The sequence below is a fragment of the Mauremys mutica genome, unplaced genomic scaffold (genome assembly GCF_020497125.1).
Source record: "Mauremys mutica isolate MM-2020 ecotype Southern unplaced genomic scaffold, ASM2049712v1 Super-Scaffold_100395, whole genome shotgun sequence".
In the NCBI taxonomy this organism is placed as follows: domain Eukaryota; kingdom Metazoa; phylum Chordata; order Testudines; family Geoemydidae; genus Mauremys; species Mauremys mutica.
In genome coordinates, this window is record NW_025423329.1 from 98,978 (window position 1) to 118,063 (window position 19,086).

At 49.0% G+C, this 19,086-nt stretch overlaps 1 pseudogene; it reads right to left on the minus strand.

Moving 5' to 3' along the window:
• Positions 1 to 3,367: 3,367 nt before the first annotated feature.
• Positions 3,368 to 14,561, minus strand: LOC123361160 (annotated as a pseudogene).
• Positions 14,562 to 19,086: the final 4,525 nt, after the last annotated feature.

The window sequence follows — 19,086 nt, forward strand, 5'->3', positions numbered from 1 at the left end:
GTATTTCACGGCAGCCTCTGGCCAGTGGGCTCAGGCTCCAGCACTGGGAGTCAGTTTTCCCAGCCCTGCCCAGCAGGGTGTTTCCTGGTTCCGAAACTGACCTCCCCCACCACCAAAACTCCCTAAAAATCCCCTACCTGAGCTGGCTCCATCACAGCCATTTCCCTGCCCTGTCTCCTGGAAGACTGGACGATCTGGAGCAAAATGTGGACGCGATTCCTCAGCCTGTCAGAGGAGCAGGGAGATTGGGCAGGTTTCATAAGGGGCTGGAGACCATGTCACTCCCCGATTCCCCCCCAGGCTGATTCTAGGACTCTGCCATGCTGGGAAGAAACCCAGTCACTTCATTACCACCCCGGTCAGACCCCCGCCCCCCCCGTAGAACTAACCCCACCACGTCCCTTCGAAACCTCCCCAGAACAGCATCTCTGGGCCAGCGGGCCGTTGCGCTCCTCAGGCAGCTCAGCCACGGACACTGGTAACAGGGGCTGAACCTGGCTGTGCCACTGAGGGCAGCAGCTCTGGGACTCACAGACACAGGGAGCCCCTCCCCTTGTAGGCCAAACTCCCCAGCTGATCCCTGAAAGGGGCCCTTTGTGCAGAGTCATTTCCCTGCCCGGCTCCAGCCCTTTCCCCAGCTCTCTCCAGGCTCAGGAGCTGGTATGGTTAGAGGGGTTCCTGCCACTGGAGAAAGTGCCCCTGGGCTGGTCTCAGAGGGGTGCGATGAAGCAGGAAGGTTCTGAATGTTTTCTGTGAATACTGTGTGTGTGCATCAGTTTCCCCGTGTGTTACTCAAGTATCAAGCCCGTAGGATACAGGTGTGTGATCATTGCAGAGGCCTCTAGAGGGCAGGTGTGACTGCACAGTGGACGCCTGGGCATAGAGAATGGCCAAAACTCTGTATCCTGGCAAGGGATGGCTGGAGCCAGTCCTCTGCAAGGAGCCAGCCTAAAGTGTGTGTGTGTGGGGGGGGGCAAGTGACCTGTTTTCCTGGGAAAGACAGAAAGCACGAGCAGCTGGACATCACTGAGGAAGGGGGGCTGGAAGCGGGTCAGTCTCCTGGTTTGGGACTCAGTGGGGAGAGTCCAGGGCTCGGGACTCTGGATTCCCCCCCAGATGGACTTTGCTGACAGCTCCTGATTTCTGTGCAAACAAGCTCTGTTCTATGCTGTGTTCCCAGCGACCAATAAACCTTCTGTTTTCCAAGCTGGCTGAGAGTCACAGCTGACTGTGGAGGTGGGGTGCAGAGCCCCTGTGAGGAGCGGGTCAGGCTTCTCCTCAGGCTGCCCCGAAGCTCAGGCTGGGGCCGTGCGCCCTCCCTGGGTTTCAGAGACGGGGAGGCTGGGGCCACATGCTCAGCAGGTGGGGGGGATATTGGGGGTTCTCAGGGGCTGGGGTCCTGCCCCTACAGTCGGGGGGCTTGCCTCCCCAGCCCTAGGTTCACCCCCCACCGGCTGTACCCCATTTTATCTCCGGTTCCTAGTCCCAGGCAGGGGGGCTGAAACAATCTGTACAGTGGGGGGCGCTGAGAGCCATTGAACCAAACTATAAACCCTGGATAGGACAGAAACCCCTTCAAGCCAGGGGTGGTGGCAGGGCCCCACCAGCCTAGAGCCAGCGCCCCTGCTGCCCCGGTCCCCGATTGTGCCCCTGGACCCCGCTCCTTCCCCGCCCCCAGCTGGGGCCCCCTCACCCTGCATTCAGTTTGGCCCCTGCCCACCTTCCGCCCCCCATCTGCCCCCCTCAGAACTCCCTGAACTGCAGCCTCCGTCCGCACCAGCGCGGCCAGGGGCAGGGAACCAAAGCAGCAGATGGGCGGGTAACGTGATCCCGCCCCCGCCCCGCACCCACCGGGGCTGGCGGCAGCTTTCCCAGGCGGGAATCACAGCCAGCTCCGCTGGGAGCAGCCTGGGGCCAAACCCACTGCAGCCTGGGGGTGACAGGGGGGTGGGGTCTCTCTCACCTTCCCTCCGAGCAGGGCCCCCCAGGGCAGGGGCCGGGGGCTCTGCCCTGGGAGAGGCTGCTGGGGAGCAGCGGGAAGGGCCCTGCTGGAGATTCCCCTCTCCCGGCTGCAGCCAGGGCTCCAGGCTCCCAGCACCAGCCGCCCCCCGGGGCTCGGGGATCTCGACAGGAGCCTGGGAGCCAGAGTCACTTCCTGCTGCCGGGCCTGAGCCCAGCGCTCGCTACCCCAGAGCCGCCCCCCCGCTGCTCCTGGGTCCTAGCGATCAAGCGATCGTGCTGCAGCATCTCTGGGTCCAGCTCCTGTTACCCCCATCGCCTTGCACACCGGAAAATGACACCCAGGCAAACTTACATTTGGTGCCCTCCATTGGCTCCCCAGACTCCCCACTAACCCCTGCCCCCTCATGTACCCCGAACCACTCCTCTGTGTGTTCCCCCTTCACCCCAACACCTGCACTCCCCTCCTGTGCCCCTAAACCCTGCACCGTGCCCCCTTCACACCAACCCCTGCTCTGTGCATGTACCCATCACCCCAGTGCCTGTACACCTCCTGTACCCCTAACCCCTGCTCTGTGCGTGCCCCCTCACCCCAGTCCCTGCATTCCCCTCCTGCACCCTTAACCCCTGCACTGTGAGTCTCCCCTCAAGCCAACCCTACATCTGCCTCTTCCACCAATGTGGGGAAACGGACCTGGATGCCTAAGGCAGCTGGCATTGCTGCTTGGCTGGACTGCTGCTTCTCCACCCTGTGCACCCCTAGGCACTGGGATGAGTAGGGGTGGAGTCCCTTCTGGCAATAGATGTCCTAATGATGTTGTTAGTTGATTTCGAAGTCCTGTAAGTACTGTGGCGAGTCATATTGGGATGGCTAGTCCTATGTTTATGGAGAGTTGGGTGGTAGGGGTAAATGTGTATGGTAGCAATCCTAATAGATTGGTCACTAAGAGTATGGCTATTAGTGATGTTAGGATAATAGATCATTTGTGTCCTGTTTTGTTAATAGGCAGTATTAGTTGTTTTGTAAATAAATTGATTGTTCATGTCTGTAGAGTTGATAGGCGATTGGTTAGTCATCGGTTGTCTGGGGTTGGAAAGATGATTGATGGTATGAGTAGGGCTAGAATAATTAGAGGGATTCCTAGGATTTGTGGATTTATAAATTGATCAAAGAATGTTAAGTTCATGGGTTTGTGTTAGTAATTTTATTGTCTTTATTGGTGGGGTTATTTATGGATAAATAAAATGAAATTTTTGGTTGCAGGATTATGGTGTATGTTAATCACGTGGATGAGAGAATTAAGAATCATGGATCTAGGTTTAATTGTGGCATATCACTAAGGAGGGCGGAGAGTTCTTTTAAGCTAGAAAAAGAGGCTAGCGCTATCCTATTTAGCATCTATAGTGATTAAGGGAGTATTAGTGAAGATCAGTTTTCAAAGTGTTTTAATGGTACAGATTCTACTACAATTGGCATGAAGCTGGGATTAGCCCCACAGATCTCTGAGCATTGTCCATAAAATACCCCATGGCATGCTATAATGAAGGTTGATTGATTTAATCGCCCTGGAACTGCATCTGCTTTTACGCCTAATGATGGAATTGCTCATGAATGTAAGACGTCTTCGGCTGAGATTAGCATTCGGATTGGGGACTCTATTGGTATTACCACACGATGATCTACTTCTAATAGCCGGAAATGTCCGTTTGGAAGGTTTTGGGTTGGAATTATATGAGTCAAATTCAAGGTTTTTGTAATCAGTGTATTCATATGTTCAATATCATTGATGTCCTATGGCTTTAATAGTTAGGTGTGGGTTGTTGATTTCGTCTATTAGGTAAAGAACTCATAGGGATGGCAGTGTGATGGTGATTAGGACAATAGCTGGCAAGATAGTTCAAACTATTTCTACTTCTTGAGCATTTATAGTGTTGGTGTATGTTAGTTTAGTTGTTATAAGTATAAAAGTATAAGAACCACTGAATTAACCCCTGTGAAGCCTCAGGGAATGCAGGGGAAGGGGGGTCTCCCTTGGTAGGGTTGGGAAGGATATTGCTCTTCTCATGTGATCCCTCCCCTCAGGCTAATTTTAAGCTACCCTCCCCTGAAATGAATCGCCCTATGGCACTGAAATTACATATAGACTATAATTTGGCATTTGAGAAGGGAAAGGGACGGGAGCCCTAATGGAAAAGCTAACAGCTTGGCTCTTCTGCAAGCCTCACACTGCTGCATGACAGCCTGGCCCTGCCCCCTATCTGACCCCCACCCACTTCCTGTCCCCCCGACTGCCTGCCCCCCTCAGAATCCCCGACCCATCCTGCTCCTTGTCCCCTCACCATCCACCAGAGACCCCTCCCCCAACCACCACCCGGGACCCCACCCCTGCTCCCTGTCCCCTGACTGTCCCGACCCCTACCACCCCCCCCCACTGAGTCCTGAGAGACCCCCAGAATGCCCACGATCCAACCGCCCCCCCGTTCCCTGTCCACCCCCCCCCACAACCTCTTCCCCCTTCCTGTCCCCGGGATTTCCTGCCCCTTAGCCAACCCCCCCGGCCCCAGCCCTTTACCCCCGGATCCCCCCATCCAGAAGCTTCGCTGCATAGCGGCAGCCTGGCTCCGGCGAGGCCCCCGAGCTCCGCCCCGCTCCGAGCCGAGTGGTCAGGGGGCGGGGCTACGAGCTCCACCCCGAGCGGGGGCAGCTGAGCGCAGCCTGGAGACCACGCGGCTCGGAGCGGGGCGGAGCTCGGGGCCCCCATCGCAGGGACGCTGCTGGATGGGCTGAGGCTCCGCGGGGAGGAAGCATCAGCCATTCCCGTGGGGGCCCTTGCGGAGCCCGGGGCAAATTGCCCCACTTGCCCCCCGGGCGGCCCTGCCCCTAGGGGGCTGTGAGACGGGGAGTCAGGAGCCCGGTCAGTCACGTCACATTCCCCAGAGGGCAGGAGAGAAACAGCTGCTGTTGCCTCATGGTACAGCCCAGGTGGGAAGTAACCTGGCTGCAGGGAGCCCTGGTGTTGTGTTTGGGGTGGGGCGTATAGGAGCGCACTGTCTCTTTAAGAAACCATTCAGCCTTAGGTACCTGAAGGCCTGTTCAGACACAAGCAGCTGCCAGCAGCTCCAAACCCACAGAGGCTGCAGCACCCACCGATTGCACCTGTGCTATCACCCCAGCTCATTGGAGTCCGGTACCCAGGTGGGGGGTGATACCCTGACTTCAAATGCACAGCAGACAGGAGGCGCTCCCAGTCCAGAGTCTCCAGGGAGGAAGGGGGAGGGGCACCCCTGCTCCAGATGAATCACCTGGCTCAGCTCCTCCTCCAACAACCCCCTGCAGCTGGGGTCTTCCCCACCCCCCACAGACACTGCTGCTCACCTGCCTGCCACCGAAGTCATCCCAGCCGGCTCTCAGCAGGACAGGTGGGAATGTGACAGATTCCGGGCTCACTGCGCTCACATGGTGGCTCCCATAGAGGAGGCTGCCCAGGAGTACAAGGAGGTAGGGAACGGCTGTAAAATTTAATGCGTTAACTTTTGGGTTATACTGACAGGCTAACTTCCCTGAGAGTTCCCTGTCATGGGTGTGACTCATCGTTCAGCTCTGTAAAGTCTTCATTGTACGGGAGATGCTTTAACAAAATTAATGATCTGGCAGCACGGCAACAGAGGCGAAATATCACGTCTTGGAAGCAGACTGCCCCGAGATCCCCCAGCGTCCCCCCAAAGCCTCACTCACTCCATACCCCCCCCTCCACTGCTCACTTTCACTGGTCTGGGGCTGGGGTTCGGGTGGGGGTGCAGGTTCTGGCCTGTGGCCGAGAGGTTCGCAGTGAGGAGGGGCTCTGGGCTGGGGGTTGGGATACAGGGTGCTGGCTCTGGGAGGAGGCTCAGGGCTGGAACAGGGTGCAGGAGGTGGTATGGGGTGCAGGAGGTGGTATGGGGTGCTGGGTGGAGGAGGGGATATGGGGTGCTAGCTCCAGCCGGGCAGCACTGACTTACCTCTGGCTGCTCATGGTCGGCAGTGCAATGGGGCTAACAAAGGCTCCCTGCCTGCCCCGGCCCCATGCCACTCCTGGAAAGGGCCAATGGGCCCCTGGTGGGGGGGCATGTAGCTCTGCCCGCTGCCCCTCTCTGCAGGCATCACTCCCTGAAGGCAGCTCCCATTCACCACAGTTCCCCATTTCCGGCCAATGGGAGCTGCCATGTGCAAGGACCCTGCCCTCACCCCAGGCTGTGGGGGCATGCTGGCTGCTTCTGGGAGTGCCACATGGCGGGGGCAGGCAGGCAGGCAGGCAGCAACCCTGCTGTGCCGCTGGAGATCGCAATTGACTGGGAGAGTCTCCAGGATCGACTAGTCAATCGCTAAACAAAAAGTGGGAAGGGAAACTGAGGCACAAAGTGAGGCAGCGAGTTGCTTACAGTCACTGAGCATGTCAGTGACAGAGCTTAGCATAGAACCCAGATCTCTCCAGACCCAGTCCAAGACTAACCGCTTTACCATGCTGCCATCTTAGCATCAGCCCCACCCAGTGATGAAGTGTGTCTGTTAGGAGGGAGAGACGCCTTGATAAAGTCCCAGGCCCACCAGGGAGAGGAGGTTTCTCATGGGGATTCTGAACTCCCATGTTGCTCCATGAGGGGTTAAACTCAGATACTGCCGGCCTTCACTAGAGGAGATCACTGGGCTAAATGCTGCGTGGGACCCCGAGCACCTTGAGTCCGCACACAAAAGGGCTCCAGACAGCCCAGGTCCATGCCAAGTACCACTGGGATTAGACTGGGTTGTAGCAAAACTAACCCCAGGCTGGAGCTGACCAGTGCCAGTCTGACCTGTTCTGTTGTGTTCGTGGGCAAGGATCAGCCAGAGTGGTTCCATTAGTCCCACCAGGCAGCCTTTTGAAATCTCCCAGAATGCACTGCTTCCAGGATCTCTACTAGGGAATGGGATGGTGGGGTACCTGCCCAGAGGTCATTGCCATGGAAAGGGTGTAGGGCAGCACTGGGGCAAACCCCATCCGTTCTTTACACAAATCTGCATCATGTCTAATTAGGGTGGTCACCGAGGCATCCCCAGAACATAGGACATGCCCACGCCTGCCTGCATGGGCCCATCCTCACCAGTATCAGTTGCTCTGCCTGGGCCCACCACCGCTTTTTTCAGCATGTCCCCACCTGCATAATTCTCCATGAAGATACCACCCCCAGCTCCGCCACCACGGGTGTCCTCCTGCAGCCTCATTCTCCTCCTCCTCCCTTTTGCACCAGACAAAGCCATGTCCAGGGCCGAGTCCCTACCGGACAGGGATAGTGCACCACAAAACTGGGACTGTGCAGCTTCAAACCAGACGAATGGCCTCCTGATGTCTCATGGTGTTTGCCCTGGTGCTTAGACCAGCTCTGCCCTACCAGTGCAGTCCCAGGGCTTCAGGGCTGAAATCCCAGCCCTTATTGAAACCCTGGTGGCTTCTGGGATTTGTATCACTTTGTTTGTTAAACCTTCTAAAAACAGGTTTATTGATTCACCCCCATGTGACTCCAGTGCCCTGTTATGTGCTGTACCACTAATCAGTTCACAAATACCAGTAAAGCTTGGTTATAATTGAGATCTCTCTCTAATTACTAAAAAGACTGAATCTGAATAGCTAACAAGTCTGAATGTGACACTGTTGGTGCCACTAGGCCTGAGTAAACCAAAGTTGTGACTTTGGGCCTATGTGACCCAAAGTACCTTTATGTAAAGTGCTTTTGTTAGCCTTACTAAACTTTTGTAACCTTTTGTGTTATGTGCTAATTACTGGCAGTGGCAAGGTTGCTTGATACTAGATGTAGCCAATATTAAATAAGATTGGCGGAAAGCAGGTGCTGTAATTAAAGTTATATGCATGAGAACGTAGCCCCCACGGTGGGAAAGTACAGATAACTGATCACAGAAAAGTTGCTAACGAGCTAAGGTGGGTTTTTGCCAAGTATGACTTAACTGCTTCATGTGATTGCTATTGCAAAGTGTATTTGCTGCATGGGAATGAAAGGTGGGGGGAGAGGAGGCGTGTGGGGGTAATGGGAATGCTTAGCTGAAGTTCTGTATAAAGAGAGGAAAACCGCTTGTATCGGTGTGCAGGATTTGAGAATGCTTTTCTCCCTGGCACCTTTCTTTGGGCTCAAATAAACCTGGTTTTGCTTCTCCACCCTGGTGTGATAATTAGTGCGACGCACACCGGGCAACGAACCCTGCTGTTGCTCCGCCTCGGGCTCTTTGAGCCGGCAACAGTTTTGGCGTCCCTGGGTGGGCTCGAGGCAAAATTGTGCCTTGCCCAGACTCCTCCAATGGCCGGTGGACGATGGTCACAGCCGATGCCTAGCGCGCACTGGTGTCTTTACCGGGGGCCTCGGCAGAGACGCGTCAGGCTGACCTTGGAGGACACAACGGTGCAACGCACTCAGATAGTGGAGAAGCAGTTGTGGGCGACGGTGAGGAACCGGTCCTGTGCATAAGGTAGGAACAGTCCAGTGCTGTTAACCTTTTGTTTGCCTGTTAAGACCTGGGGACGCCCAGTGTCTTCCCATAGGTATGGGGCAGGAACAGAGTACAGACAGGGTATGGTGTACACCCTTAGAATGCATTCTGATGAATTGGAGAGTGTTTGAATCAGATCCATTGACTAAAAGTAAACTGAAAAGATTTTATACAGTAAACTGGCCTCAGTATCAGTTAGAGAGCCAGGAAAGGTGGCCACCAGAAGGATCACTTAATTACAACATGATCCTTCAATTACTTCTGTTTTGACAGTGAATGGGTAGCTTCTGAAGCTGTTTGTATGTAGAGCTCTTGTAAAAATCCCTCATCATATGCCCCAGAGCTGCACTGGGAGGAGAACTGTCCGTGGGAATGTCTGTCTCTGCTGGGTGACTGTGCAGCAAGATAAAATGCATCGTGGCAATAGGAAACAATGGCCTTGGTGTGTGTGTGTGTGTGTATACCTGTGTGAGTGTTCGTTACTGGAAGACGCCCAGATTGCCCTGTGAAGCGATTGCTAATGATCAGGAGTAGTCTAACGCAAGCCCAGTAACTAGTGGATATTTAGGAGATCCGACCCACGGTGGGCTGACTCAGCCTGGCATCGTCCGGCGAGGAAGCTGCCTGGGTCTAGGAATGTGTGAACCCATCTTCCCTCCCCCCCCTTCCTTTCCGTGTGGGCTACTGACAGTCTGATCATCTCATTGGATGCAATTAGAGTATACGGCGCTGTGTCTCCCAGAGACTAGCCGACGCTCTTTGCTGAAAGGAGATGTAGAAAAGTCAGTCATCCTCGTTAATCTCTCCTGTGTGAGTGTTCTGTAGGGAGAGATTCTTAGTTTATGAGCCGCTAGTGCGGACAGGGTACCCTCTCTGTGTGTGTAAGTGGAAAGTGGGTAAGGGACAGTCTAAAAATTCTACCTCACCCCCTAAGGGTACCCCAGCATAGTACATGTACGTACATTATGGCCCTAAAACCTGCAGGTATTTAGAGAATTGGAATCTTCACATGTGTAAAAATCCATCTAAACAGTGCCCATTAGAAGGTATCTTCAATCTAGATAAGATCATATATCTCAGAGGAGCTTTTAATCACAAAGAAAAGCCTCTGACACAGTGTGAGCAATTTGTCTAGGAACGGGTTAATTTGAAACTCGGCTAACCCCAGAGATAAAGAGAGAGCTGCTCTGCGTACAAGGTCAAGAACCAGCACACAGACTATGCTAAGTAAAACTGCTTTCAGCTCCAGCTGGTTGTGGAAAATAAAGAGAGGCAAACCAAGGGCAGTACAAATTACAGAACAGAGATTGCATTTGCAAAGCTTAATTCTTCAGTGAGATCCAACAGTTTTTGCAACCCCGAAGCCATAGGGCAGCTGACCTGAACTGGAATCTCTGAAAGAGACGCCGCAGGAGAGTCCAGGGTGTAAAAGAACAGCCATCCCAAGAGTGGAAGCATGTTGGAAATTCTGGACAAGCTGTATACAGGATAATCTCCCGTCCACCTATTTCCCTTCTCTGAACATTATACACAGACGTGGCCAGTCTGGATATGTGTAAGTATTAAAGTGGCTTAAGACTTGGGGCATTCATATTTTTCCTGAGTGGTGTGGGATGTGGGGTTGTTTTGGTGAGAGTGTGGGAAACTAGATATGCAAGTTTCAAGGATGAGACTAGTTCTTATCTGCTGGTAGGCAGTAAACAGGATAATAAATTAGAAGTTCGTATAGAATGGCAATTATCCAATGAAGTTACAGCTGTGCTTGTGTGTATTTTATTAACCAATTAGCAATTGCTTGATTGCTTGGCCTTAATTGTATATAAGAGCATGCTGGAGAGAAATAAATGACTTTGCTATCAATCATACTGACTGCTGAGCTTTGTTCATGTACGCCTGCGATGCAACAAATGGTGACCCCGACGTGATTCGTATCTAATGAAAGTGTCGGTGGCCTGACCCAGGCGGAGAAGCCCTGAGCTCAGAGGCGAGCGTCCGAAAAGAGAGGCGCACCTGAGCTCAGAGGTGAGCGGCTAACCCCGACGTGACTCGTATCGAGTGATGATAGTGTCGGGAGCCGGAGCCCAGAGGCGAACGGCCAGGAGCCTGAGCCCAGAGGCGGGGAGTGCTTATCCGACGTGATAGTGTCGGGAGCCTGAGCCCAGAGGCAAACGGCCAGGAGCCTGAGCCCAGAGGCGGGGAGTGCTTATCCGACGTGATTCGTATCGAATGAAAGTGTCGGGAGCCTGAGCCCAGAGGCGAACGGCCAGGAGCCTGAGCCCAGAGGCGGGCGGCTGGGAGCCGCGGCGGGGAGTGCTGGAGAAGCCCCCGGACCCCGACATGACTCGTATCGAATGATGATAGTGTCGGGAGCCTGAGCCCAGAGGCGAACGGCCAGGAGCCAGAGCCCAGAGGCGAGCGGAGGAGCTGCGGCGGTGAGTGCTGGAGAAGCCCCCGGGCGTCCGAAAAGAGAGGCGCACCTGAGCCCTGAGGAGAGCGGCTATAAGCCGCGGAGGAGAGGGGCGGCTATAAGTCACGGAGGAAAGCGGCGGCTATAAGCTGCGGAGGAGAAGGGCGGCTATAAGCCATGGCGGAGAAGGGCAGAGCAGCTAATATGAGTACCGCTGTATCAGCTGAAGAAAAGATAACACAGAAGCTTTATTTGCACATTATGAACCGACGGGGAAAAGATTTCCCCTGCTGCACTGATTCACTTATTAAGAAGAGAGGGGGAGTTGGGGAGGCTCCTCCTGACCGGCCTTCGGGCACAGGACGAGGAGGTGCTCCGCTGGAAGCGAGCCCTGGACGGGAAGGCGTTGGAGTGCACGGCGCAGGCAGAGGCTCGTGCCGTGGCCCCGGAGGTCGTTTGGACCTACAAGCAAGTAAGTTGTTTTGGCAGAAGCCCGGAGAAGGCATCCTACGCTGGCTGGTCTGAGCCTGGGACAGTGCCGGGAAAACCGTTATGCTTCTCCGGTATGAGCAGCAACAGCTGGGTGTTCTGACACAGGATTTACAGTTTAAAAGAAGCCAAGCAGGGAAAGTAAAAGAACAGCATGAGTTAATCGAAGACAGCTCATTCTTTTCTTTTTGGCCCCGGTCAAGGACATATTGCTCACAGCTCAGACTAATGAGAGCTGAAAAACAGCCCAAAAAAGCTAATGAAAGCTGCAAAATCCTGCCAGGCACTAACGGAATGTGTTAGCTGTCTCCTTTCACAGGTATGGAAGAGCTGCCCAAAGATCCTAGCAGCCCTGCCAATTTTGCAACCAGGAGACTGACTGCCTGGACCCATGATTTTATTGCAAAAGACCCCTTCACATCAGGAGAATTTTTCTACTGATGATTGGCCTAATTATTTTTTAGTTTCATTGTGCTTTTAAATAGCAGGAAAAAAGGACAAGGTAACGTGCTGGTTAACCTCTCCCTTGTCCGCTGCAGCCCCCATTGTGTTATTGGATTTTCTTTTTTTTTTTGTTGTTTTTTGAAAGAAGCAAAATTACTACAGGATGATGTCCTGGTAAATTTCCCCCGTAGAAGCTGAACCACGACGGTGGTGGAAAAGAAGAAAAAACACTCACGTTGTTGATATTGCCAAAGTCCAGAAATTCCTGACTAAAAAGACATTGAGAACTGACCCTGGTGAAGAAACAAAGAATTGTACACTGGCAGGAAGAAATTTGGGACTCCTGCTGAGAAATGTGATGTTAATTGGATTTTGGGATTTATTCTACAGGCTGCGCCCTGTGTTTTGGATAAAAATTTTAGCATGTATTGCCCCCCCCAATTGGATTGTAAATGATATTACCCCCTCCATTACTGACCCCAGTTTTTTTAGAGCCTAATTGTTTTTTGTTTTTAGAGTTTGAGAAAACTCAGCCAAAAGGTTTGTTGAGTATTCTCAAGGGGGGAGTTGTAGGTCACTAGGCATAAATTTAGGTAATTTGGGAGAATGGCTTTGAATTTATGTGACCCGAAGTACCTTTATGTAAAGTGCTTTTGTTAGCCTTATTAGATTTTTGTTAATTTTGTGTTATGTACTGATTATTGGGTGTTGTAGATTGCTTGATACTAGATGTAGCCTATATTTAAAATAGATAGGCTGATTGCAGATGTTGTAATTAAAGTTATATGCATGAGAATGTAGCCCCCACGGTGGGAAAGTATAGATAATTGTTCACAGAAGATACCAGAAGGGTAGGGGCTAGTTGAGAAGTATACCCTTCTAGCTAAATTGATAGTGGGATAAGTTAGTGTCCATGAAAGGAACGGTTTAGCAAGAGGAAATACGGATCGGGCCCAGGCAGGCAGGCAATAGACAGAGAACTTGGAAAGGAAAAAAGGATCGGGCCCAGGCGGCCAGGCAATAGACAAAGAACTTGCTGAGGAAAAAAGGATCGGGCCCAGGCGGCCAGGCAATAAATAAAGAGATTAGAAAACTGGTTGGAAACTTTTGAGGGTGCAGGGGACAGAACAGGTAATTAAGCACAAGCTTAGGAATTTCAAATATTCTGGGGGATACTTGGAATGGTGATTTAGTTGAGAAAGGTGGCTGTTGGAAGACAAGCTAGTAATTTTTAAGGCAGAGTAAAAAGTTAACTCCATGGTTGCTAGAGGGAATAGCAGTTGGATTTTGTAAAGATGCTAAGAGAAAAGTTTTTGGTGTTTTTTAAATGTTTGTAATAAATTTAGGCAAAGAAATTAGTTTGTAATTGTTTGGCTATGAATAATTTTGTTGTATTAGCTGAAGAATGTATATAGTGCTATGTAATTGAGATTGTATTAGGTTTTATGGGCATATAAGTGGTGATGTTTTTTTTTTTAGTGTTTAAAAGCAGAAGTTAATAGTAAGAAATTTTAAGCTGTGATTAGCTTTGGATTTTAGAGGTAAGCTAGGAAGCAATTGTATTATTGTAAATGATTTAATTGATGATGTAATTTCCCTTTTTTTTGCCTGATAGTAATAAGGGTATTTGTATATTGTATGTAATGATTGCTTGCCCAGTAGGGGTAGTTTTGTTTTTGTTTTTTAGATATTAAAGAAAATTGGTGTTAGCTGCATAGCATTTAATGTACCATGCATTTATTTATAGAGTTTACATTTATGTTTTATGTTTGTTTGTGATATGTGTTTTCTGGCCAGAATTGTTGTGGTGTTGTTGAGATGTTTATGTGGTTTATGTTGTGTTTTCTGCTGTGAATCCCCCCCCTCAGTGTCAGTTTGATCACCTGACATATGAGGGATGAATTGGTAATAGAAATTTGTTACAATTTGGTGTGCAATAGAGAATGGGGGAACCCTGCAGATTTTACACCATTTTTTTTTGTTTTACCCTTGTTACTTTATGTTTGTTGTGTTTGATGTTGTTGGTGTTATATGTTGAGAATTGCATGGTTATAGGTGAGCCCTATAGCATAAGATAGATTATTTGTTTTTGGTTTTGTTTTGCACGCCTTTTGCTATAAGTTTGGTGTAGTTTATTGGATGTTTTTAATTTTTTTTGTGTTTACGAATAGGGGGGAGATGTCCGGTTGCATCTTTCCTATGCTGCCTTGGTGGAAAATTACAGCAGCGTGGTCACAAGAACAGAGGGATGAGATGAAGTTGTTATGAGAAAGTAGGGCACTGCGGAAGATATTGTTACGGTTTAGTTAGGCAGCTGGTGTTTAGATTTGCTTTTAGTTTTGCTGTGTAATAGATTGTAGTAATGTGATGCTATGAGCTGGGAATGTTTTGCTGTGCCTTCCCTTTTTTATTATGAGAAAAGGGGGGAGGTGTGGGGTTGTTTTGGTGAGAGTGTGGGAAGCTAGATATGCAAGTTTCAAGGATGAGACTAGTTCTTATCTGCTGGTAGGCAGTAAACAGGATAATAAATTAGAAGGTCGTATAGAATGGCAATTATCCAATGAAGTTACAGCTGTGCTTGTGTGTATTTTATTAACCAATTAGCAATTGCTTGATTGCTTGGCCTTAATTGTATATAAGAGCATGCTGGAGAGAAATAAATGACTTTGCTATCAATCATACTGACTGCTGAGCTTTGTTCATGTACGCCAGCGATGCAACAGTGGGAGTGTTCCCAATACTCTCCATTGTTGTTTTATTATTTTTAATGAAGCTTTAAAATTTGATTATATGCAGTGTCAGTTTGATCACCTGACATGAGGAATAATTGGTAACAGAAATTTGTCCGTTTGGTGAGCAATAGAGAATGGGGAAACCCTGCAGAATTTACACCATCTATCTGTTTTACCCTTGTTATTTTATGTTTGCTTTGTTTGGTATTGTTTGGTATTATATGATCAGGATTGTATGGTTAAAGGTGAGCCCTAATAGAATAAGGAAACACTATCTGGTTTTGGTGCACTATCTAGTTTTAGCTCTGTTCTGTTTAACCGGTTACTGTTGTTTTTTCTGCTCTGTTTATTTGGGCGTTAGGTGTGTGGGCGGAACTGAACTTCTCGTTCGTAATTCCTCAGGGTGGAAGCCATGTGTGCGATGAAGCTCTGAGGTTGTATTGAGATAATTCTGGCCCCCCCCCCCCCCCGTGACGGACAATGTACTAGAAGTGGAAAAATCTGGCTTAGACTGTAATTTTCTCTGCTCTCTGTGTAATTTTCTTTTCTGTTTAAGTGTCAGCAGACAAATGGGTGGGTCTCTGGGTAGACCCCCTTTAGGAGTTTGGATTGTGTGTTAAGTAAATGGCCTCTACCCAATGGCCATGTATTTTTGCCAGGTGGCAAGCCTTACTAGGGAGGACTCGAGTAGTTTTGGGAGTAAAAATGTTTTAGGGAAAAGACCAGAAGGGTGGGGGCTAGTTGTGAAGCCCACCCTCCTAGCTAAACTGGTAGTGGAATAAGTTTGTGTCCAGGATAGGGACGATTCAGCGAGAAAAGCAGGATCGGGCCCAGGCGGACAGGCAGCAGAGAGATTGGAAAACAGGTTGGAAACTTTTGAGGGTGTAGTGAAAAGAAGGAGTAAGGGAGTATAAGCATGGAAATTTCAAATACTCAGAAGGATATTTGGAATGGTGATTTGAATTGGTAAGTGGCTGCTGAAGGAAAAAGCAAGTGATTTAAGGGAAGAGCATGTGATTTTTAAGGGAAAGTGAAAAGTTAACTCTTTAGTTGCTGGAGGGAACAGCAGTTGAACTTTGTAAAAATGCTAAAGAGAAAAGTTTTTGGTGTCTTTGAAATGTTTGTAAATAAATTCAGGCAAAGAAAATATGGGGTAATTCTCCTGAATTAACAAGAGCATTTGTATATTTTAAGTAATGATTGACTGCCCAGAAGGGGTAGACTTTTGTTTTGTCTTTCAGATAATCAAAGAAAACGAATGGCAGCTGAACAGCATTCAACATATCATGCATTTACTGACAGAGTAACAATTATGTTTTGTGTTCTATGTTCTGTCTTGTGGTGTTTGTCCCGTGGCCAAAATTGTTGTGTTTAATATTTTTATGAGATGGTCTGATTTAAAATCAAGTGGCAGTGTTAAATTGAAATGCAGATACTTGTTTTGTTTTACTTAGAATACAAAGTGTTTGGATATATCAGAAAAATGTGATATACTAAAGTCTAGTACATTTCCTTAAGAGAAAGAAACTTTATTGGCCAAATCTTTTAATTTAGAGTGGTTATTAAAATTTGCATACTAACAGTCTTTAAACGCAAGGACATGGAAAGTTAACCCACTCCCCATATTGTACATGGGATCCTTCTGGCTACCTCAGACTTCTAGCCAGAGGGCTGGGGATGGTGGAAAGCTATTGGACTAGAGCTTATATTAAGTGAACTCATCAAAGTGGGTGTGCTTGTCCTGGCCTGTTGTTCTAAAGCTCTGTAATAAGGTTAATTTAGTAAAAGGGTATATGTGGCATACATTAAATAATAAGTGTATGTGTTCATTGTTAACAAAAGGTGTATAAATGAAAAGTAAAAGTTTCCTTTGTAGGTTAAAAGAAGCCAAAAAGGGGGGGCTTGAATATACCCAAGCAGATGTAAAATCTGCAAAGACACTAATGCAATGTGTTAGGTTTTTTTCTCACAGGTAAAGAAGAAACAACCCAAAGATCCTAGCAGTCCTACCACTCCTAGGAACCAGAAGACTGGGTCTACATAAAGATCCATCAACGAAAGACTGCCTTGGCTCCACGCTGGAAAGGCCCTTTCCAAGTCCTGTCTACCAACACTGCTGTGAAGTGCCAAAGACTGACTGCTTGGACCCAGGATTCTCACTGCAAAAAGACCCCTCCACATCAGAAGAATTTTCCTATTGATGATTAGCCTATTCTTTCTTCTAGTTCTACTGTGCTTCTGGACAGCAGGGAAAAAGCTCCCTTGTCCACTGACAGACCAACTGTGCCTTTAGACTTTTCTAGAAAAAGCACAGCTATTACAGGGTGATATGTGCTGGAAACCTCTCCCCTGTAGGATGCTAAACCACAATTGTTTTGGGAAAGAAGAAGAAACACTCACTCCACTGACATTGCCAAAGTCCAGGAATTCCTGACTAAAAGGACATTGAGAACTGACCCTGGTGAAGAAACAAAGAATTACACACTGGCAGGAAGAAACTTGTGGGACCCATGTTTGGGAATGTGGTATTAATTGGATTTTGGGGTTTATTCTACAGGCTGCGCCCTGTGTTTTGGATAAATCCTTCAGTATGTATTGCCCTCCCTAATTGGATTTTAAATGACATTGCCCTTATCCAGTTTTCAAATCACTTCTACATACCCAGATTGCTCACAAGGGGCTGCCATTAGATTAGCACAACAGAGGGCCTGGGTTATTTCCTCTGGAAAGAAAAAGAATTGAGCAGATCCCTGTGGGCTAGGGCCAATATCTCAAAAGACAAGAACATGATAAGAAATTGGGCCAACTAGAAAAGGCTACTAGCCTTATTCTTGAAACTCAGCTATCTTAAGTACAGGCTGGAGTTGGTGAGTTACATGTCATTTCAGCCCTTAGTTCTATAACCCAGAAGTTACTGACAGAGATGGTATTGCATATCACTGAGGCTGGGAAGGCATTGCAGTGGGATCTAGACTAGACTTGGCCCACTGCCCTTACAGATGCATCAGGAGTACCATCTGATCTGTGGTCATGAAGACATACTTGGACACTTTCTGGATGGAAGTGGGGACATTCACAGTGCTCCTTCCAAGCATATGGACCGGTTAGGGTGGGTGTGGCTTCCACATACCGAATCCTGCTGGGTCCATGGGGAGCATGCATATGGGACTGAATTATTCACCGAGACATCTGGGAAATTAAACCACTTGGTATACCTACCTGATTTGTAGTCAGTGCCCCAATCCCTTAGTTGTTAAATGAACATTCCACTCTTTTGTCCATGCATTCATTCCTGGGTTGGGGGTAACTAAGCTCAAAAGAGCAGTTGTACATATATCTGTAAAGCTTCATTGTTTTTTTTGTTTTTAAAGTTTGAGAAAACTCGCCAAAAGTCTGTTGAGTATTCTCAAAGGGGGGAATTGTTGGTGCCACTAGGCCTGAGTAAACCAAAGTTGTGACTTTGGGCCTATGTGACCCAAAGTACCTTTATGTAAAGTGCTTTTGTTAGCCTTACTAAACTTTTGTAACCTTTTGTGTTATGTGCTAATTACTGGCAGTGGCAAGGTTGCTTGATACTAGATGTAGCCAATATTAAATAAGATAGGCGGAAAGCAGGTGCTGTAATTAAAGTTATATGCATGAGAACGTAGCCCCCACGGTGGGAAAGTACAGATAACTGATCACAGAAAAGTTGCTAACGAGCTAAGGTGGTTTTTTGCCAAGTATGACTTAACTGCTTCATGTGATTGCTATTGCAAAGTGTATTTGCTGCATGGGAATGAAAAGTGGGGGGAGAGGAGGAGTGTGGGGGTAATGGGAATGCTTAGCTGAAGTTCTGTATAAAGAGAGGAAAACCGCTTGTATCGGTGTGCAGGATTTGAGAATGCTTTTCTCCCTGGCACCTTTCTTTGGGCTCAAATAAACCTGGTTTTGCTTCTCCACCCTGGTGTGATAATTAGTGCGACGCACACCGGGCAACGAACCCTACTGTTGCTCCGCCTCGGGCTCTTTGAGCCGGCAACAACACGGTCCCAGTCTCCATTAATGAGGTTTCATCTTCTTGGTGGCCCTGGTATCACAAAGTGATTAGAACCACAGTCATCTTGGGTTTCAGGTGGAAAAACACTGACTTCCAAGCACCTCTCAACTATCAGATGAAACCTCCCAAATGGTTTCTGTTTCTGTTCAGGAAAGAATCCAGGCCCATTTGAAGACTCTGACGGAAGAGAGAGAAAAGCCCCTAGGATTGAAAGTGACTGGAGAGAGGAATAGCCAGGAGTATTTGGTAGGTGCCTGTTGTTATGAACCAGCAGGTAGTGGCAGTGGGAGGCCTCTTGGAGGCAGACTCCTGTGTGGCCTTGGTGAACATGGGCTTGTGTGTGTTTCTTCCATGATCATGGATTGCTGGGTTAGATTCATGTGTAGACGAGCCCTAAGCTTCCATTTCAGTTGATGAGTTAATGTCTAGCCCTTGTGGCTTTCCCAGAAATCCTCCCCAAGGGAACTGACTGTCCCTGTGAAGTGCTGTCCACTGTGTCTGG